At 52.8% G+C, this 22,481-nt stretch overlaps 1 protein-coding gene and 1 long non-coding RNA gene across 2 annotated transcripts in view; one reads left to right on the forward strand and one right to left on the reverse strand.

The window, feature by feature from the left end:
• TBX5 (T-box transcription factor 5) overlaps nt 1-20,778 on the reverse strand; it is an 84,558-nt gene extending 63,780 nt beyond the window's left edge. Inside the window, exon 1 of the mRNA XM_045456934.1 lies at nt 20,760-20,778. The gene's annotated coding sequence lies outside the window, so the exon portion shown is untranslated. The remainder of the gene's footprint in view (nt 1-20,759) is intronic.
• On the forward strand, nt 9,027-15,630 carry LOC123587312. The gene is made up of 2 exons (XR_006707226.1): nt 9,027-9,492; nt 11,579-15,630. It is a non-coding gene; the product is annotated as an uncharacterized LOC123587312 (long non-coding RNA).
• Nucleotides 20,779-22,481: the final 1,703 nt, after the last annotated feature.

The raw sequence follows: 22,481 nt of genomic DNA on the forward strand, positions 1-22,481 counted from the left end.
TAGATGTACATCTGAGCTGTACTTGGAACTCACTTAAAGTTCTAACCCCGCATTATTCTAAACTCAACCTCCAAGGCCACCCAACAGGGGCTTGTAAAATTTTTTTTAATGTTTATTTATTTATTTGGGGGGGGGCAGGGGCAGAGAGAGGGAGAGAGAATCCCAAGCAGCCTCTGCGCTGCTAGCTCGGAGCTCGACGTGGGACTCGATCTCACGAACTGTGAGATCATGACCTGGACCGAAATCCAGAGTGGGGTGCTTAACCAACTGAGCCCCCCAGGGCCCCCCAGGGGCTTGTGATTTAAATAAATATTGGCTGAGTGTCTACTGTGTGTCCAGCACTATTCTTGGAGCTGATGTTACAGCAGTGACCCAAATCCCTAAGCATCTCTGTCCTCAAGAAGCTCATTGTCATGCCGATCTGCCACAAACGACTGGGGGGCTTGCACAACTCAGTGTCAACCACATCATCGCTAGCTCTCTCTCAAATGCCGGTCTGGAAAGGAACCTGCAGGTCTTTCTTTTCAAAGGAAAGGGTGGAATCTACCCACATGGAGAGGTAAATAGAGGTACATACGAATACATCGTTGGAGATACCAAAACCTATTTGAGCACGGACGCGTTACTGAGGTCCTTGATCCACATCTGCCTGAAACCAACATGCCCTCGAACTTCCCAGTTTAATGGGCCAATGAAGTACGCCCCTTTTAAATGTGTATGCTTATGCCAGCCATTAAGCGAAGTGAGTGGAGAATCACACGGGTCCCGACAATTACTGCTACGCTATATCGTATGACCACTCTGTTGTGGGCTCCATGCTGGGCAACAGGTATACAGCAGGGGGTAAGACCCAGCCCCCACTCTTAATGGTCTCACGATGGTCTAATAAAACGGACAGGTGACAGTCACAATACAATGCCATCTGATTTTTCTCAACCTCTCCTCCCATCCAAATTCTCATCTCACCGTGGCCTGAAGGGGCCAAGTGCACCCTCCTTCATTGGCGACTGTTTCCAAGGGGATCATGCCCGGACGCATCCACCTGGGTGAGGAAAGGTATACGCCAACTGCATACCCTAGCTTGCCAACTGCATACCCTAGCTCGCCAACTGCATACCCTAGCTCGCCAACTGCATACCCTAGTTCGCCAACTGCATACCCTAGCTTGCCAACTGCACACCCTAGCTTGTGGGGGCTGGCGTGTGTTAACACTGGTACGTGATAATCATCAGTAAACGTTTTGGGACTTCATTAAATCATATAAGTAGTCTCGTCGGCGACGGGAAGGGCATACGGTGGTGAGGTGGGGGCTGAGTGACGCGCACCAAGAGAGAATAGCTGGAAAGACATTCTTAGATGAGCATCCCTTCCGCGGGCCTGTGAGACCATTGGAAACATCTGACAACACACACTGAGTCTCGAACTGTAAATCCGGGCCAGAAGCTCCTTAGAACGCGTCACCCTGATGAAAAATGATTGCAGTTCACCGAGGCCTAGGATCTATACCTAAAGATCACAGGGGGTTCCAATCCCTGGAGCTTAGTCACCCTCCTCGTGCGACAACCACATTCCTGGATGACAGCATTCCGATGAAAGTGCCAAGAAGGCGCAGCCTCACTCTAGTTTCCGCTATTATTTCTTGTGGTTTGCGTCATCACCTTGAATCGAAATAGAGCCTGGGTCCATGCGTGTAGATGGCTAATCACTGGGACCATTTGTATTCTGTGCATTTGTATGCTGTCTGCTTGAGACTCGTAGGCCAGAGCCACCCAAACGACCTACTGTAGGGCTGAAACGGCAGAAGTTTATTTTCCCACAGCTCTGGAGGCTGGAAGGCCAAGGCCAAGGCGTTGGCAAGCTTTGGTTCATTCTGAGTCCTCTCTCCTTGGCTTGTGGATGGTCTCCCTCTCCCTGGTCGTCGTGGGGTCGCCCCTGTCCGTGTGTTTGTGCCTATGTCCTAACCTCTTCTTCCGGGGCACCAGGCATCACGCCCTGGGCCCACCTGAATAATCTCATTTTACCTGAATTACCTCTTTGAAAGACTTATCTCTGGGGCACCGGGGCGGTGCAGTCGGTTAAGCCTCCGACTTTGGCTCATGAGTTCGAGCCCTGCGTCAGGCTCTATGCTGACGGCTCAGAGCCTGGAGCCTGTTTCCGATTCTGTGTCTCTGTGTCTCCCTCTCTCTCTGCCCCTCCCCAACTCATGCTCTGTCTCTCTCTCCTTCAAAAAGAAATAAACATTAAAAAAAAAAGGCTTCTCTCCAAATCCAGGCACCTTCTGAGCTACCAGGGGTTAGAAATCCAGCATACGAATTTTTGGAGGACACAGTGTAGCCCCTAACAGGTTTTGACTTACATGTTAAGGACCTCGCAGGCCAGGCACTGTGCACACACTTTACAGGCCTTGTCTCATTTCATCCTTCCCAATAGCCCCATAAGGATGGCACTATTAGCCCCATTCTACTGATGAGGAAACTGAGGCTCAGAGTGGCTCACTAACTCAAACCAAGTTACACAGCTGCTCAGTGTGAGCTCTGGTGTTTAAATCCGATCTGGCGGTCACCAAGCCGTGGGTTTTTCACCCTGACCCAAAAATGTCTGGTGGCCATTCTCGACGTGACTTTAGGTACAACAAAGACGAACTTCAGGAGAAACGGTTAATACTTATATATTCACTTTAATGATTATTCAAGAGGCGCCGGGGTGGCTCAGTCGGTGGAGCATCTGACGGGTCATCCCAGGTCATAATCTCGTGGTTCGCGGGTTCGAGCGCCTCATCAGGCTCACCGCTGTCAGCGGGGGGGCCTGCTTTGGATCCTCTGTCCCCCTCTCTCTCTGCCCCTCCCCCACTTGCACTCTCTCTCTCTCTCTCAAAAATATATAAAATGTTTTTAAAAAATGATTATTATTGAGAAAAAAATAGACCAACCCACCAAACTCGTGATTGCTTAGGATGAGACCAAAGTGGATATTCAGGTTTAGAAAAGTGGAGATGAAAGAAAGAAGAAAGAAAGAAAGAAAGAGAAAATGGAACGGACGGTGCTTGAAAATGGCAAAAATCCCGAGTGAGTTTGACAATGACCGAACTTTGGGAAGGAGTGACTTCCCTGATCTGCAAATTCATACAAGCACATCACAGAGCCACCCCCTGTCAGCTGGACACCCATACACGCATCTCCGTAAAACATATCTTAAAACCACTCTGAGCCTCAATTGCCTCATCAGTGCCTGGCCCGGGAGGTTCTTAACAAGTAAGCAAAAGCCTGTTCTGGGCGAAATTGTATCCTCCAAAACTACCCACCACAATAACAATAACAATAACAATCACCTATGTAATGCCCCACCCACCCCCGCCCCGCCCTGCCCCCCGCCCAGAGTCATTTGTGTTTCAAGGACACCCATTCTCCATTCATCTCCCAGCTGATTTACGCAAGGAAAACATTTGCATTCCCTCGTCCTCCTTGCTTTCGATCTCTCTCTCTCTCTCTCTCTCACCCACCCCCTGTCTCTTTGCAGCCCTGTTTTTCCCACACCATCCTCCTGGAGGAGTAAGGGAGCCAGCACACTCCTCGCCCTTGGCTGGGAGAGCACCTCTGCCTCTGGGTGAGTTTCCTTCTGACCCTCTCCCTTCCCCCGGGGGGGCGGGGGGGGGGCGCTGTACCGTTTCCCAGCAACCAGCAGCAGCCAGGATCTTTCATCCGCTTCTTCACCGTGGTTTCTGGGGCTTTATTAGCAAATGAAAATGGCCCCACTCCAACCAACGTCAATGCCGTCCCAGCTAGGAACAGGGCCGGAGCGTTTCCTGTGGCTGGAAGACTCAGACAAACCAGTTTGAAGAGGTGCCAGTTGGCTTTACTCAAGCTACCAGTGAGCTATTTTTGACATAAAAAAGAAGCTGAATTTAGCTGATAACCGATTGGAGAAATCTTAAACACAACGAGGTGGGGGGGGGGGGCGGGAAGACAAGGGACTCAATTCCATCAGCCACCTGGTTTGGAAAACTAACTGAATTCCATCAATTGTTGGCAAAACAACTGACTGAGCTGCGGTCTGGGTGCCTTCTCCTCCCCAGCATCTTTCCGCCACCTCGGTGTAAGTGGGGAGACAAAGCCTTAACGTTTTCCTGAGCCAGAGGTTGGTATGGCAATGAGAAAGAACTCGATAGCACACTCATCTAACGTGTTCTCTCTATCTCCTAAGGAAAACGAATTTCAGAAGTGAAGATAACATTTTCTGAAACGTTCTAGATACGTACGCAACAGGAAAATGGCTTCTGGAGGCCCGGCCAAACCTAAGGTACAGAAAATAATGTCTTTAATATACTCCAGGGATGCCTGGATGGCTTAGTCGTTTAGCATCCGACTCTTGATTTCAGCTCAGTTCGCGATCCCAGGGTCTTGGGATCAGGACCTGCATCGGGCTCTGTGCTGGACGTGGAACCTGCTTAAGATCCTCTCTCTCTCTCTCTCTCTCTCTCTCTCTCTCAGATCATAATCTCACAGTTCATGGGTTCAAACCCCATGGGTTCATGAAGCTTGCTTCATATCCTGTGTCTCCCCCTCTCTCTGCCCTTTTCCCGCTCGTGCTCTCTCTCTCTCTCTCTCTCAAAAATAAATATATTTTTTAAAAAAAGATTCTCTCTCTCTCTCTCTCTCCCCCTTCTTCTGCCCCTCCCTCTCTCTCTCTCTCTAAAATAAATAAGTAAATAAAATCAAATCTACTCCCGATATCTTTTATTTTCAATAATCCAAAAAGGATTCATTCAATCCACCACCCCCGCCTGCCCATCTATGTTTGCTCATAGCAGCCTTAAGTTGCAAGGCAAGAAAGCAGAATTATTTTTTCCTGAGATCTGGAGAAATAGACAAACAGAAAGGTGGAGTGGTCTGCCTAAGGTCACACAGCAGCCATCCGCTGGCCCGGGATGGCCCAGTTCTGTACTTTGAGTCTCTGCTTCATTGTGCCCCCTCTGGGTTGTTTGGTGTGGTTTGATATAAACATTTGGGGCGCCCTTGGGTGGCTCAATCAGTGAAGCCTCCGACTTTGTCTCAGGTCATGACCTCACAGTTGGTGAGTTCGAGCCCCACGTCAGGCTCTGCTGCTGACAGCTCAGCGCCTGGAACCTGCTTCGGATTTTGTGTCTCCCTCCCTCTCTCTCTCTCTCTCTCTCTCTCTGCCCCTCCCCTGCTCGCAGTCTGTCTCTCTTTCTCAAAAATGAATAAATGCTCAAAATAAATAAATAGATACATAAATAAATAAAACATTTAACAGACGTTCCTGTTCCTTATTTTCAATCCTTTAAAATGAGACCGCAACCAAGAAGAGTTTTCCAGTTCGGTCCTAAAGATCACTGTTCAACTTTGGCAAATGTACCCTGGGTTAGAACCTGGCCAACATATAGCCCACAGCCCGATGCGACAGCAACGTTCTTATTAGTGACTGTAACAGTTGCCAGTCTGCCACCTGCTGAACCCTGGACATCCCTTTTCATCTCTGCCTCAGCCTTTATAAGCCAGCCCTGAGGAAACCCATTTTACAGAGGAAGAAACCAAGGATCCGCAAGGTGAAGGTTGCCCAAGATCACACATGCCAATGTGACATCGCAAATGTTTAGTGAAAATCCGCAACGTATTTACTCTCAGGGTCAGCAATTCCTTGGGGTATCTGCTTGCTGGAAACTCTTGCCCAGAGAATACTAACCGGCATCCGTGATGAAGCAGGCACAAAGATGTTCGCTGTATCATTGTTTATCACGGTGAAAAAAAAACAGGGAAAAATCTAGATGTCTGTCAGCAGAGAAAGTGACCTTGGGCTGGTTACTTAATTCCGCATGCCTGTTTTTTGTTTTGTTTTGGTTTGGTTTTTTTGGAGATTTTTTTTAAAGTGATCTCTACACCCAATGTGAGGCTTGAACCCATGACCCCGAGATCGAGGGTCGTGCTTTACCAACTGAGTCAGCCAAGGCACTCCATCTGGATGCCTCAGTTTTCTTCTCTAAGTAATGAGGAGGCAACAATAGCACCTATAGGTGGGAGAATTCATTAAATAAGTTCACTTAATGAAAACAGAGAGGGAAACAAATCATAGGAGACTCTTAACAAGAGAGAACAAACAGGGTTAATGGAGGGAAATGGGTGGGGGATGGGCTAGACGGGTGACGGGCATTAAGGAGGGCACTTGTGATGAGCACTGGGTGTTACATGTAACTGATAAGACGCCGAATTCTACTCCTGAAACCACCATATGTTAACTAAAGAATTTAAATAAAAATTTGAAAAGGAAAAAAAATTCATTGGGGCGCCTGGCTGGCTCAGTTGGTTGATCGTCCCACTTGAGCTCAGGTCATGATCTCACGGGGTGTGAGTTCGAGCCCCGCGTCGGGCTCTGTGATGACAGCACAGGGCCCACTTCGGACCTTCTGTCCCCCCCCGCCCTCCGTCTGCCCCTTCCCTGCTTGCTCTCTCTCTCTAAAATAAATACATCTTAAGAGAAAATTTCATTTACTGAATTCATTAAATAGACTGCTTGGTACCTGGAAATTGCTATGCATGCATTAGCTACAATTATTATTATATAATAAACTGCTGCGTAGCAATCAGGATGAGTGAAATGTATTTATAATATTTGCAATTATATCTATTTATCAAAACAAATTGAACACAACTGTTAGAAAGATGATGTTGAGAGGAAAAGAGCAAATCGTAGAACTACATACACAGCATAAGATTCATGCAAATTAAAAAACAAAAAAGCCACAGGGGCGCCTGGGTGGTTCAGTCTTTTAAGTGTCCCACTCTTGATTTCAGCTCAGGTCGTGAGATCTCACGGTGCGTGAGATCGAGCCCTGTGTCAGGCTCTGCCATGACAGTGCAGAGCCTGCTTGGGATTCTCTCTCTCCCTCTCCCCCTCCGCCCCCTGTGTGTGTGCGTGCGTGTGTGTGTGCGCGCGCGCGCGCGCGCTCTCTCTCTCCCCCCCAAAATAAATAAACATAAAAAAAGTTTTAAACCCCCACAAACTCATATTTTGTATCACTTCTAGAGAAGTGTGTTTTTCATAAAAGTATAAAACTGGGCGGCAGATATTTGCCAAAATTCTGATAGTGGTTATATTTGAGGAGAGGAAGAGACAGGAGGTATGGTATCAGAAAAGGGGAAACCACTTTACCTTTATAATATTTTGCTTCTGCTATTTACAAAAAGCTTTGCAGCAGGTATGACCACAGGTTAATCTGTGTTGTTGTTGTTGTTGTTGTTGTTGTTTTTTCTGGGTGTTAAGCACACAGACACTTGATATAATAATCAGTGTACTTTTGTGTATGTGAGAATTTTTTTTCCAAGCGTGAAGAAAAGGCCCACAAAGTCTTTGTTCCTGTTTCTATGAAAAGCTCAGACTCAGCATATTTATGATTTTGCTTGCTTCCCTCTTATTTTTTTGGCTTCTTTCCTGGCAGGGGAGAGGGACAGATTTTACTTACTAATGATGAAAGAAAGAAGGAAAGAAAGAAAGAAGGAAAGAAAGAAAGAAAGAAAAGCATCATTTACCATCCAACTGTATAATGATCTTTGCAAAGAATTATAAGGTCGTTTTCAAAAAAACACACCTCCAGGGAAGAACCCAGCCTTTGCGGTTGTCTCCATAAGGTACAGAGACCTTCCGCCACTCCCTAAACCACAGCCGCCCCTCCTTGGCCAGCCAGCAAGTTCTCTCCAAGGAATGCAGAGGAAACCCTTGCTTCCAAGGCCACGCCAATATGTTGTGCAAAGATAGGATTAATTTAAGTAAACAGTGCTCCAACACACTTAGGAAAGGGAATGCATTTTTATCCAGAAGAATTCATTTCAAAAGTCAACAGATCTTTTCTATTTGTGCGGCAGCCTTAAATTTGTAAATGCCACCCTACTTTTTAATATGACCACAAACATTTTCAAGTTTAATGCAAACTTCCTTCCTTACTGAGGTCTGCCCACATTCAAAGTGGCCAGATTCTGGGTTCAGGCATTTGCCTCAGCCGCTGATATCACACACACACACACACACACACACACACACACACACACGGAGTAGTAACAGAAATCCGAATTCTACTTTGTACACCACTGACGAAGACTCTCCATTAGGAGGAAGTCAGGATTCCAGAATTTTAGCATCCTCCTCCTTTTTCAAATGTTGCAGCTTGTAACATTCGTAACTTACATAGAAACTTCATTCCTCAGTTATTTTTCTGGCAATGGGCTAAGAGACCACGACCTCCATCCGAAAGGAACTGGTAAAGGAGGAAGGGACAGCAACACGGAGGGAACAGAGCATAATTATTTATTATTTAGCTATTAATAATTAACGTTAAAAACTAATATTCATTGCATGGTGGGTTTTTTGTTGCCTTTTTTTTTTTTTTTTTTTTTTTTTTTTTTTTTTTTGGTGGCAGGCAAAATCCTAGATGCTTGACATGTTTTGTCACATTTGATCCTCATAGGAAACCTTTAAGGCAGGTAATAGTATCAATCCCATGTTAAAGATGGGAAAACCAAGAGGCGCCTGGGTGGCTCAGTCAGTTAAGCCTCCGACTTCAGCTCAGGTCATGATCTCACAGTTTGTGGGTTTGAGCCCCAAGTTGGGCTCTGTGCTGACAGCTCAGCGCCTGGAGGCTGCTTCAGATTCTGTGTGTGTGTCTCTCTCTCTCTCTCTCTCTGCCCCTCCCCCACTCACACTCTGTCTCTCAAAAATAAATAAACATTAAAAAAAAAAAAAATGTAAAGGTGGGAACACCAAGCCAGAGAAGTTAAGGAAGTTGCCCAAGGACACAGAGCTAAAAAGTCACGGCTCCAGATGTGGATCAGGCACCGGGCTCTCACCCACCGGGCCACGGCTATATGTTGAATATCAAAGGTAACCATTCAAATCAGAAGAAGTTAATGGTGCATAGGTTGTGTCCAGGAAATATACAAGAAAGGGGCCACAGCTGGAACTGCCTGGGAACAAGGAAAAGGACTGTGGCAGGAGGGGCCCAGAAGGAAACATGGGAAGTGGAATCTTTACAATATACAAGCACATGTGGCTGGAACACACATCTCAGCATCTCGGACGGTCGCGCAGCGCCTTAGACATCTTCGCTTCTCAAGAGCTATTCGCTGGCCTGGCCATGCCTCAGCCCCATCTGCCAAAAAACTAGGATTCCTCGTATCTTCCCGGGGCGTTGCTCTGGTAGCCAAGGAATGCATTTGAAGTCTGAAGGCATTACTTGCAGAAGCCCAATCCTCAGATAAGAGGAATGTCGGTAACAGCCCTAGCTCCTATGTTTAAGGGATCCCCACAGGAATCCTAGCCCTACATCCGGATCTTAACCGAGCAATTTTCGAAGCCGTATTCTCACACCCCATTACCTTTCAGGGCTTAGCGCCGGCTCCGGGAAGGGAGGCCTGCTAGGATTTATGGGAACTGCAGGGGAGAAGGGCAGGCTTGGGACCAAATCCTTTGGAAGCACGGAGACCACGGGTGAGTTTCCTGTGAACGGCTAAGGGGCACGCCTGGCTCCCTTGGGTCTCTGTCAGGCCCACCTCGGTGCCATCTGCCACCGTGTGTCCTGGCCAATCGTCTTTGGATGTGTAGCAGGGCCTGATGACTCACTTTGGTCTGGACTTAGCTGTCCCCTTGCAAACACTTCTTTCATTTACCCGTTGTGAATGGTGGTGGGGAGGTAGGGTGGAAATGAAGGGTGGGAGAGGGGCTCCCGCGGTTGGGAAAAGGAAAAAAAAAAAAAGCAGAAAGAGGAGGAGGAAGCTGAAATAGGGGTCAATTCAATGGCAGCTATCAGGCTGCCGAAACAGATGATCTGGGTTGGAGAGCATCCTACTAAGTACAGGAGTCTGGGCAGGAAGTTTGTTCCTAGAGCCTCCGTTTAACCACCTGTAAGATGGGGCCTCTCTGGCACAGCGATGTGGGGATAAAATGAGATATTTTTGGAAGGGCTTGGCCCAACCTCTGCCCACAGTGAGCGTTCATCAGGTGCTGATCGCTGTGCTGAAGCTGGGAGAGAGAAGGGGGTGATGGGGGGACATGGGGGGGGGGCGGGCAGGGGAGGGGGGAGTCCTAAGAAAAGAACCACGAGGACAACAACCCTTTTTCTAGTATTTTACCAGTTCACTTAAAAATGACTTCTGGCGTGCCTGGGTGGAGCTCAGTGGGTGCAGCGTTCTTTCCCCACAGTTAATTTAACCAGAACCCCATTAAAACGGACCAAGCTATCAATTTTTTTTCCTATCAAAGAAGTGCCACATTGAACATCTTTACACATTTGCAGTTTGCGGGTTGTAGGATCACATCTGTAGGGGCAACATCTGGGGTGGGGGGAGGAGTCGCTGAGTCAAAGGATAGTGCTCTCCCGGTTTTGGCGGGTACATCAAATCCCCCCTCCCCGTATTGGCTGTAACCATCTATCTTCTCCCTGCTCCTGGCTTCCGGGATTTCCTGTTCCCCACGCCCTCGCCAGCACCGTGTGTTAATTACATATTTCCATCTTTACCCATCTTCTTCATGGTGTCTGAGCTTTAAGAGAGCCAGGCAGGAACGACTGAAAGAAATAGGGCTCATCAGCCAGCTGCTTGGGTCATTCCAGAAAGCCAGACATAAAGAGCATGTGCTCGGGGGGAAAATGAACTGTGAAGGGGCTACCAGTGTTTCTGTCCCTGAAGTCCCCTCGGGGATCTCCACACAGAAGCACCTGTGTCTCTGCTTCCAGAAGCCCCCAGCATGGGTCCCCAGCCAGCCTCTCCCCGAAGGAGGCTATGATCACCCAGGTATCGCCACAGAGCCGGGAGATGTCAACATTTTCTCCCCGTCTGGTCCGCACTGCAGGCTGAGTTTAAGGCCTGGGGAGGAAATGACCTCTTATTAATAAGGAAGCTTTGGAAAGGTAGATGGGGTAGAGGCTACTTACGGGGGCAGCGTGGTCAGATGTTAATATTCTCATCACTTAGCAGAAGGGGCCAGAGTGTGGACCCTCCTTGTCAAACCCAAGACCGGGACTGGCGGGAAGATGGATGTTGGTGGCTCTGAACAGCAAATTATGGAACATGACGCTTTTCATGCAGGTGTATTTATGGGATTTATATTTACCTAATAAATATAACAATGGATGAACAGCTGTTGAGAAGGGGGAGGCGTGGGCTGGGTGGTGGGGCTGGGAAATAGACATCTGTCATCCTGGAAGGGAGCTAGGTGGTCTGAGAAGGATTTTAACATCGGATGGGTTTTTTGCCTTCTTGAAATTCTCGCCAACCATTGGCAAGGCGGTCGCCTGGGCTCTCAGAACGGAGGTGGGAATCAAATGGGCCTCAGACGGGGACAGAGCCTGGTATGCACAGGCAGGCAGTAGTAACACATAGGAGGGACAGCTGGTAGACGGGTATGTCACCCATCCCAATGGACAGTCCCACTGACTATGGAACATCTGAGCTCTTAGTAACCTTCCAGCCCCTCCGCCTCTCCAACACACCCAGTCCTGGAAGGGCTGGTGCTAACCCAACGCAGGACTTCTGGAAGGTTCTTAAAATGTTCTCCTCCCCTTTCTGGTTTTCTTCAGGCCAGTGTGACCGGCTGCAGTTGGTTTTCTGTAACGGAGAACGTTGACGTTCAATGGCAACACATCCTAGGCCAAGAAGTGGAGAGAGTCAAAGTAGAAAGGAACAAGGGAGCGTGGAGGGATGCAAAATGGTGTAAATAAATAAGGGGAAAGACGCCCTCAAGAAGGGGGTTTTGAAATCCCGCAACTGTGAGGAGAAAAAGGAGACAAAGAAGAAAGAAAATCGAACATGTAATGGGAAAGACGGGATCCAGGAGGGAGGGAAGGCAGGCAGGGAGGCAGGCAGGCGGGAGGCCAGCCCGGAGGGGGAGAGGGGAAAGGAAGCGAAGGTAAGGGGAAAATTTTTTTTGAAAGGGGGTTAAAGAAGAGATAAGACGGCGAAGGGAATGCAGAAGAAACCCAGGAAAAGCCAAATAATTTAAAATTAAGTCAGGAGAGCTTTGAACGGCGATGTTTCTGAAATTCTTTCCAACGCGCTCCGGCGACCCGCCAAGGCACACGCGTCTAAACTCTTCAATGAGCTTTCGCTCCGCTCGCGGCTGGGCACATAAAGGCATTTCCGACGAAAGCTAATTGGCGAGCTGCGGCTAAAAGGCCAGCGCGGCGGGGACGGCAGGAGGGCGACAGCGCCCCGGCTCCCGCGGTCCTGACTGCTGGTCGTCGAGCCTGGCGCGCCGGAGGCCGGGAGTCGGCCTGCTGCCTCTCTCTCCGGCCGGCCGGGGAGGCCACGCGGTGCGGGCCGGAGCCCGGGGGCCTGCGTGGCGGCCCTGTGTCCCCGCGCCCCGGGGTCCAGGCTCCCCGCGCCTGGGGGTGGAGCCGGCAAAAGCTCAGCGCGCAGAGGCGCGCGCGGCGCTGGCGCGGGTCCGCCGGGAACCCACAACCGCCTTTCTCCAGCGGGCGCGCTCAGGCCTCTTTACAACACAAACCTATAATTTACACATTTTGATTCCGCCTGTAATTTCGCCCTCCGAGCTCCGGCGCCATAAAACTCGTGGGGCCTGGCAAAGGGACCCCCACCCCACCCCCCAAGGCCCCAGCTCTCCCCGAAGGTCCCTGCGCTGCTCCAAATAATCGCGTGGACGGCGGCCAAGAATAACTGGAAAATAAACACAACTCCCCGGCCTCTGAGCGCAGGCCCTGGGTCTCCCTCCCGGCCCCACCTGGCTCGGGGGCTCGGGGGAGGCGCGGAGGCCGTGCCGAGAGCTCTGCGCTCCGAGCGCTGCCTGGAACTCCGGAACCGTAACTGAACTACTCAAAACTGGGGACCCACCGGCTGGCCTTTGTCCCGCCGTCTCTCCTAGCGGGAAAATTGTCTGGCTTCCGACCTCTGTCCGGAAAAAAAAAAAAAAAAAAAAAAAAAAACGAACAACGAAGAAAAAGACCCAACACGGACTGGAGGGAGAGTTTTCTCCTCTAAACTCCGAAACTTTCCCGATTAGATGGGAGATCTCAACCTCGTGCCCCTCGTTAACACCCCGAGGTCCGAGCGTGTGGGTGCGTGTCTAGGGCCGTGCGAAAGTGCAATGGCGGCGATGCACCCTAATTTGCGTGTGTGCGATGAAGCGTACGCTCGCTAGCGCGTGCAGACAACTGGGCGCGCAAAGACGATCCGGTCTGCAGACGGTTATGCGCAAATTAAGCGTGGCTCGGGATCTGCAAACAGCATATGCCAGCGATGATCGGTGTGCAAATAATGCCGACGTGCCAGCGACTTGGGGTGCAGCTAGTACCTCTCCGTGCATATGCTTCAGTGGGCAAGTTGTTCCGCGTGCAAGTGAGCTGGGGTTCGCGCCAATGATTTCCACCGCTGCACACGATCGTGCTGGTGTGTGGTGCCTTTACAGAGCCAAAGAAAGGGCTCCAAAAAATCGTTTCTGGGCGGTTAGGTAGACGTCGCATCGTCCGGACCGCCTAAGTCCTGAGAAGCAGCGCGTAAAAGAAAACCTGCCCTGCTTCCCACCGTGCCCTCTCCCTGCCGGCTCTGCCTTCTGGTGCGGAAGGGAAAGAAGAGAGGGTAGATGTTTGCAGGTCCTCCCTCTGCCTGGCCCAAGCTTCCAGCTCCGCGGGGTCGACGTTCTCCAGGAGCGGCGCGCCTTTGCCCTCGCCCCGCGCTGCGCTGTCACGAGTTTCCTCGGACGCACGGTCTCCTAGGTGTCCGCGGGTTAACTGGCTGCCGCCACGGAGTCGCCGGAGCCTGCCTGGGCTTTCTAGTGCCCGGGAGCCTCCTAAAACCTTCCCCGGGCCGGGTGCAACCCGCCCGGGGCAGCGCCACCGGGAGAAAGCGAAAGTCCTCGCGTTTTTGCCAGCGGCTCGTGCGCGCTGCGAAACCCCAGTCGGCAACCACTGGGGAAACAGTGGGTTAGCAAGCCCCTGTGTCCCCCACGGGCACTGCAGTGGCGAAGCACGTCCTGGCTAAGGCAGTCAGTCCCTCCCAGTGCGCACACGTGTGCCCAGAATTATAATACAATATAACACATCGTAATATCGGATATTATACCGCGTTTACCTTCCATTAGGATGTGTATATTGTGTTAGGCTGTGCTTATGTGTTTGTTACGACGTGCTGTGATATTGTATCTTTCAATCTCACTGCTATGTGCCGCGCACCTACCGGCTTATTTGATCCCCACAAAGACCCCGGAGGCCAGACTCCTTTCTCCCTCTGCGCCCTAGAGGTACAGAGAGGGAAAACATTTGCCCAGCGTTACCCAGCTAGAAAGGGGGCAGGGCTTGGATTGGAACCCAGAGCCTGAAAACTGGCAGTAGGGGTGAGAAGGGGACATCTACCCACACCGCTCCACGGGAAGGTATCCTACATGCACACTGCCCTTTCTGGACTAGACCCACGACGCATGGATGTACATGTATTGCATTAGCACCCCGTGGCTGCCTGCGCTCCACAACCCTCTGGCTGAGAACTCGTGCCGACCTGCCTCTCTTCTCCTAACCACCCTATGAGGGAAGGATGGTTATCATCACGGTTCGCAGAGGAGGAAGAGGGGGTTCAGAGAGGTTAGATAATTTGCCCAATGCCACTGGGCAAGTGAGGGGAGAGTTTCAGCTCAGGCATTCGGACTCCAGAACGATTCTGATTTTGATAACGACATTCCCAACCCCGCTCCCTCCCCAGGCATCCCCGTTTAATCGGAGTCCAAAGGTAGGTGGGGGACCCATGGTAGAGAACAGGTTTTAGTGAGAGGATTGTTCGAGGTAATAAAAACTCTGGATGTCCTCTCCAAGAGGAAGGAGGTCTATGAGCTAAGGAAAGTTTTGGGGAACGTGAGTGGGGTCCAGGACCTTGCCGGTGACTCAGGTACAGTTCCACAGTCGTCCTTGGGAGACCAAAGAGCAGAGGATGAGTCCTTCACAAATCCTAACCTCCTTTTTGCACGAAGTTGCAGGGGCCCTCACGGGAATACAGCCACAGGACCCCGATTCATCCCCTCCCTCCAATTGCAAAAGCCAAGGGGTCACTGCGCCCTCCAGAATGTCCCCCAAGACCAGAGGGCAATAGCCAAGCCAGGTCTCCCAGCAGCTCCTGGAGGAGGGGACTTTTCCACCTCGCTTTTCAGACTTTTCTGCTTCCAGGCGGAGCTCTATACCCTGGGAAATGAAAGCCAGGGAAAGAATCCAGACCCAGCCCGCCTGGATTAATCCAACCCCCGGCCCCCGCCGGGCTTTCTTTCCAAACACGCTGATACCCAAATTGCTGGGGAAGCTTTGTCACCGGCGTTTGGACGTGTAGCCTGAACCCCCACCCTCGGGCTCTGCCACAAGCACAAGATGCCAGAGGGACCCTCTCCCCTGGAGCGGCCCTACAGGAAATGCCAGGGTCAGAAATTGGCGTCCGGGCACAGAGCGGTATCCGCTAGAGGGTGAGATCTGACGGACATTTCCGAAGCTGAAAAAGTCAACGGGATTGTCCCCCAACCCAGGCCAACGGACCGTCCCGGCTGTCCCCTGCCCCCGCTGGGTTTGAGGCTTGTGCAGCTGCTAAGTACCGGGAGAGGGCTGTTCAAACCGAACACACAAATACAGGATTTTTTGTTTCATCGTGTTGTGTTTGCCTTTCGAGATAAAACGTGTATCTACACTTTCCTGGAGAATATGCGGATGAAAAAAACTGGAAAATGATCCAGAAATTTGGGGCTGAGCTTCCCCTCTCCCATGTATACTTAATTATCTGGATCTTTGGCAGGGCGGGAGGGGGGGTAGTTTAGAGATCGAGCATCTGGATGGTTGATAGAAGTGCTTTAATTTTCTATTTCTGTGGGTATGTGGGCGAGTAGGAGGGATGTGTGTGCCTCCAGGTGGGAAACCTGGGGATGAATCTGAGGCTCTTCCCTAGGCTATGAAAGTGAGAACATCTCCTCGGAGAGGAGGCCAAGGTGACAGTCCCCCCCCCCCCCCCCCGCACCACCTGCGTCACCAAACCCCATTCTTCTCCCTCCATCCCAAGCCCGGGGGCATGGGGACATTTGGCAAAGGAAAAACCACCAGAAGTATCTGGAAATTTCAGGAGACGGTATATCCTTCAGAGTCAAGGCTGGAGGGTGGAACATTTCACCCCTGCTAATACAACCCGGACAGTTGTCCCCATCGGAGCAGATTTGGGCCGGCTGGCAAATTCAGGAAATGTTGAACGATTCCATATAACGTCCGGAGAATGTGACAATTCCACTCGGATAAGGCGAGCGACATCCGATGGGGGGGATTTATAACAAGGTGGCATTTTTGGTAAAAAGTCTAGCAGGGTTTTTCCGTTTTGTTTTATTTGAAGATGCGCGCTGGGGCTGGAATTTCCACCTCGGCCACGGCCACACTCGCCAGGCACCGAGAGCCGCATCGCCCCGGCGGCATGGCCCCTGCCCCTGCCCCCGCCGCCGCCCCCAAGCAAATCCCTGGCTGTCGGCGCGGGGGCGGGGGGACAGCCGGCGTGGGGGCCACTCAGAGCGGAGGGTCGCCGGGTGCGCTCACAGCCGATTTCCCCGCGCAGACCCAGAAAAGATGACCTAAGAGGCGCTGCCCGGCTGAAACGCGCCTAAATAAAGGGTCCGCCGGCAGCGTGGGCCAGAGGGATTGCCTCACACTCCGGAATCGGGTCCAGACACGTTTGGAAATGTTTTGCTGGCCGCCCGCCCCGCAAGGGCGACAGCCGCAGCCGGCGGCCTGGACGAGGCCGCGTCGCTGGTCGTAGGCTGGCGCTGAGCGGCGGCCGCTGTGGCGTCCTCCGTGGTTGCCCCCCCCCCTTTTTTTTTTTTTACCCTTGTCCTCCGCATTTGTGTGCCCCCCTGGCGGCAGGGGTCCGTCTGCAACGCCCCAGCTGTGACCAGAAAGGCGTTAAGGAATCGCGCAGGCAAGAATTTGGCACCAGAACGAGGCGCTGTTAGTTTCAACCTCGGCCTCTCCCAGTGATGGGCGGGCTGCACGGGGCAGAGGACCGTCCTGGTCACCGCTGGGTCCCCAGGGCCCAGAACGGAGCCTGACAACAACGGAGTATTTATCGAACCAATGAATGGATCCAGAAATCGGGATTTCAATCTTCACTGTATCCTTATCCCCTCTGGGACACTGAGTGTCTCTCTGTGGCCTGCGTCCCCTCCGTAGAGGAACAGGGCCGTCTTGTGGCCCCTGCTAGGCTCTCACAACTCGGTCATAATAAGTGATAACCATAAAAACATCTGGAACTCATGGACCACCTATGCTTTTCATCAAGCTTTATATTCTTCTACTCGACCAACAATCGGTAGGGATAGGTACCGTTATATCCCCATTTTACAGATGAGCAACCAGGCGCACCGCGACGCTAATCAACTCGACCACCCGGTTCACACGGGGACGAACAGTCGTCCTGACTGTGTGAGGGCTGCTCTAGATGCCACATCTAGGGTACGATGAGCGCTCGGCCCCGGGGCTCCCCATTTCTCCAGACTTTTAAGACAACTCTATGCGTCCTCCCAAGCCCGGGGAGTCCAGCCAGCCTAAACCCAAGCCCAGACGTTTGAAGGAGGCTGTAACCAGCTCTAAACTTACACATCAGGGCGGGGACCCCTGACGTCTTGGGCTAGTGTGTTCGCGAGCGCTAACTCTCGGGGCAGAAGAAAAGGGCTTTCTGCCATCCTCCCCAGGGCCGCACATAATTCCTGCCCAAGGCTTGGAATTTCTAAAGCCCCGAAGAGCCTAGAGAGCAACGAAAAGGGCTCCGAGAAAGGTCACCCAGAGGCAGATGTGACCCAGCTAAGCCCCTGCGCGTTCCCCTTCGCGCCGTGCGCCCCACCCGCGTCTTTACGCACTGGCGCAATTGCGCCCGGACGCGTTGGCTCAAACCAAGATCCTGCCCCGCTGGGCTCCAGTCCCCCCAGGCTTCGGCCCCTGCACGCTAGTCAACGTAATGAATGGAGAGAGAAAAGAAGGAGTGGGGAGGGAGGGGACACTGTGACGGGGGGGGGGGGGGGGGGGTGAAATATCTTGGAAATAATACACCGAGAGAAGGAAATATGGACAACAGTTTATCAGCGCCCCCGCCCCCATTGCCCGCATGTTTAAAACCCCTAAGTAATTTTAGATTGTGTCTTCAGTTAATATATCTCTCTCCCTTTCCCGCGGGCTGACAGGGAAGCGTCGTTGCTGCAAGATGTCTGCAGAAAAAGGGTCTTTAAGAGTTTCCACATTGTTTAGCTACACAAATGTGTTTGTGGTTCCCGAGGTCCTCCCCCTCCCCCACCCGCCTCCGAATCTCATTTCACTTTATGACTCCAATTGTTTGAGGATGCCCGCGCCACATAAATCCTGCTTCAAGATTAATCTCTCTGCTCGCTCGCGCGGGGCGCAGTGGGTTTTTTTTGTTTTTTTTTTTTTTTTTTGAGTTCTTTAAAAGAGGGCGCCGGGCGGAGATTTATTAACAAGGAAAAATAGTTTATTTTTATAGTCGACCTCGGAAAAGTGGGGGTGGGAGTGGGCCGGGGAAGGGGCGTCGTTCAGATGGATAAACAATGAGGCCGAAGGGGCTGGGGCGTTAAGGACCATTTCAGCGGAGCCTGGGCTGGAGACTTGAACTTTTCTCCCTGCTACCCCGCAGCCTGGCTGCGGATGCGAGGCCACACCAATGATGGCGGAGGTGTGGGCAAGAGAATCGCCCACACTCCTGGGGACAAGCCTCTTCGGGGACGTGGTACCCCGGGGCGTTCCCCAAACCAGCCTCTGCCTGGGTTTTGGATCTTCCCTTCCAAGGGAAGTGACTTTCACGTGATTGCTGTGGATGGCCCTCCAGGGCCTGCAGAGCACTGGATGCTGTTTGCAAAACTGGGGACGCTGGTGAATTTTTGTGGAGAAAAGCCATCGTTTTCGTCAGCTTCTCCGAGGACACCTTGTCATCTAAAAGGCCAAAACCCCACTAACTTAGCAAAGAGCCAAGCGAGGCCCTTTACCTTCCCACGTTGGCAGGTCCACACTCCATTCAAGTGTTTGTCCTTCAGACCGGCTCAGCGTGTGTCACTAAAGGGTAACCACCACCTTAACCTAGGGCATTTTGGAGGTTGCCTCGGGCCCCGTTTTGGACTCACGATATTTGGGAATTCTCACCAGTGTTAGATTCAGAGCCCAGGGACCCGAGCTTTGCCCTCGGCCTCTAACTGGCTGTCTCGGCCTCTGGGCCTCAGTTTCCCCTGAAGCTTTTGGAAGGAACCTTTTTGAGATGTGTACGCGCTGACGTGCTGTCTTGCACAGTCAACCACCTCGAGGTAGATGCAGGAGAAGAACACACAACCCGAACGTTCCACCCTGCACCAAGGATAAGGCCCCCAGGACCTGGTGGGGAAGAGGGCTTGGTAGCCTTTGGGGCAATGCAGATCTTACGGAGACGATGATAACAAGAAGGCTCTTCTCTGCACCAAAGAAGGGAAAACGCACTTCAATAGTCGATTTTGCATATAATTTTCCGGAGTCCCTGCTGGATAGGTGGAGGCCCCCTGCTTAAAGCGAGGAGATGGGGCGTAAACCCCGACCGGTGCCTGAGAAAGGGGCTAGGGCCACCAGAGCTGACTAGTTCGAGACCGCTAGGCGCTCCTGGGTGAGCGGAGCAGAGCAGGGGGAGAGGGTGACCGGAGGAGGCTCCTCCTTTGATTCGCAGACCCGGGCGCACCCGGAGACCGGCCGGCACCGGCACCGAGGCGTCTGTCTGTCTGCGCGTCTGCCCGCGGGTCCCGGCTGTCCCAGTGAGCTGTAAGAGCGCTGGGAGCACGGCTGGACCAGCTCGAGGGCGCGCCCTGGAGAGGCCCCGCTGGGGGGGTGGGGCAGGATCTGGCCGCGATCTCCCAGGGCCCAGTGAGCATCTCATTGGGGGCCCTGCAGTGAAAGGCCTTGGAAACACTCTTGGCTTGGGCTCTGCAACCCTGTCTGCAGGTCACTGCCTCGGGTGCTCTTCCTCCCAAACGTCTTTCCCTGGGACCGGGGACACCTGCTCAGGGCAGACGCAGGCCATGCTTCAACCTGTTCGATCCCACGCGGGTCCCCTTCCAGGGGAAACGCACATCCCAGTCGGCTGCTGGTTGACTCTCTCTAGACGGTGCCAGAACTTTCTCATAATAGACCACCCAAAATAAGGCTCTATTTTAAAACGATCTTTCAAATTATCACCTTACTGAAGCCCGACAGCCCGCCGAGTTGTTATTAGGATTCGTCCCTGCAAGATGAGGAGGCTGGGCCCAGAGATGTTAAGCTACTGGCCCAAGAGTGCACAGTAAAACTTGGAAAGCCTGGAGTCAAACTCAGGGCTTCGGGCTCCAAATCCCCCTCATGTTCTAACGTACTACAACGACCTTCTGACTACGGGCCCTCAACCCCAACAGGCTCGCCCCCCTCCCAAAACGCCCCAATATGCATGCTGGCGTCTCAGAGGAACGGAGGGCACCCACGTGTGGCCGGAGGCCGGGAGTGTCGAGCCCCGCTGTGGGAAGGTGACAAGGCGCATCAGGGGTCAGACACACCTCTCGCAGTCGCACCCCCTCACCGACAACTTGGGGTGCGCCCCACCGCATCCCTGCCCTGAAGCCCTGACCCCTGCCTTCTCTGCTTTCCTCCCCCCCCCCCCCCCCCCCCCCTTCCCACCCCTCTGGTTCTTATAAAATACCAGCCTTCGCCAGGCCCATAGGGAACATCGCTCCCCACCCACCTGCCGCCTTACCTGGTCGCGCAGGGACGCAGGCCTGCACCGGGAGCCTAAGCGCGGGCTTGCGCGCACCCTGGCGCAAACCTTTCCATCAGGCATCCACTGGCCTTGAGCCGCGTTTCCGGTTGTAGCGCTGGGCGCCCCCCCACCCCCACCCCGAGTGCGCCCGATAAGCTATCACCCGGGCCGGGCCCCGGAGGGGCGGTGAGCGGCCAGCCGGGGCACCTCTGGCCGGCTCCCGGCTCCGGGGGCCCGGCTGCCTGCCAGCAGCACTCAGGACAGCAGCGAGATGCCTGCCGAGGTGTTTCTGGTTACAATCACCTCACACACAGGCCTGCATTCCGCCCCCGCCCCCCCCCCTCCCCATCCTTACCATTATGTCTGAAATCACACCTTCTCCGGGCCTGGGGAAGCTTGGCCGGGCTGGGGGCCTCGAGTGCCTTGAGCGCCCCGCCCGGAGTTGTTAATCCGCAGAACTCCAGCAGGTCCGTAAAAAGGAATCTTTTGGTGGTCGGAAAATCAACATCGAGTGGGCATATCGCCTGTGTCTACGCACCAGGAGTTTCCCACCCGTTTATCCACGGTCGCCGTGTGTTCCTGATGATTTTCTGGGAGGGCCGAGGCAAACCGTTTAATGGATTGGTTTGTTTTCTCTTTCGGATAACGGAGGGCTTAAGAGATACGCACAGATTCTCAGGAGAAGGCTAATCTTGGCTCTTACGTGGTCTGAAAAATTAATCATCATCCTCACCGAGAAGCTGGCCTTGATTTCAGTACTAGCTTTTTTTAGCGTGGCTAGCATTTATGGTGTGCTTTTGTGCTCGAATCCCTCAGAAAGGCCTGTGAGGTAGGAACCGCTCCTTTCCTCGTCGTGCCCGTGGATAGCTGGAGGTTTGAAGAGGTGAGGCGACATCCCCGAGTCACACGGCCGTAGGAGAACCAGCCCCAGACGGCCTTCCAGCTACCACGGCACAGTAGGTCTGGGATAAAAAGTGTGGGAAGTCTGAACGTTGGCGATGGAAGGCAGAGATGCCCTCGCTGCTCTGTCTTGGGGAGCCGTCTGCCACCTAAAAGACCTGCAGTCAGACCCCCCCCCCCCCCCCGGAGGCCCCATACCATTTCTCCCCCCAGCCCTCTGAGCTATTCAGGCCGGAAAAGAATTCCAGAAGGAACGGCCCTCGCCTTGTCTGGGCAGGGTGGCTCAGGAGTCCCTCCTGACCCGCTCCGGGTAGGAGAAAGCCTGGTGCTTTCCCACGGTTTGGTAACAAACTGCAGCCAGACCATTCGGGGGGTCCTGCTAGCCACGTGTCCCAGGGGTGAAAGCTTAGATCCCGGCCACCCCGCTCCAGGCTGGCTCTGGTTCCTGCTTGGTCAGGCCTAGGGGCTGGGGCCTGAGCCAGGCCTCCGGGGTCACTCGAGGCTCTGCTGAGCCTCCCCCCATCTGGAGAACAGGGCCGCCCCAGATCCACAGAGCCATTAACCTCACCCACCCTCTGCCTACCAGTTTCCTTAAAATAAATGTGACAAACGTGAGCCTAATGATCTGCGGAGGAAGACGTATATGCTTCAGGCCCTTAACACATGGCTCCTTCCCTCCCCCGCGGACGACGCGGCCCTACTTCAAAGAACGGCCAGTTGGTGATATTGGAGAGGCTCCCTGACTTTCCGGAGACAAACCAACCATCAGCCAGGTTCTTTGGGGGCCGAATAACAGCCGGAGACACTAACACTAAGGAT

This window comes from Leopardus geoffroyi, chromosome D3 (assembly GCF_018350155.1).
Source record: "Leopardus geoffroyi isolate Oge1 chromosome D3, O.geoffroyi_Oge1_pat1.0, whole genome shotgun sequence".
In the NCBI taxonomy this organism is placed as follows: Eukaryota; Metazoa; Chordata; class Mammalia; order Carnivora; family Felidae; genus Leopardus; species Leopardus geoffroyi.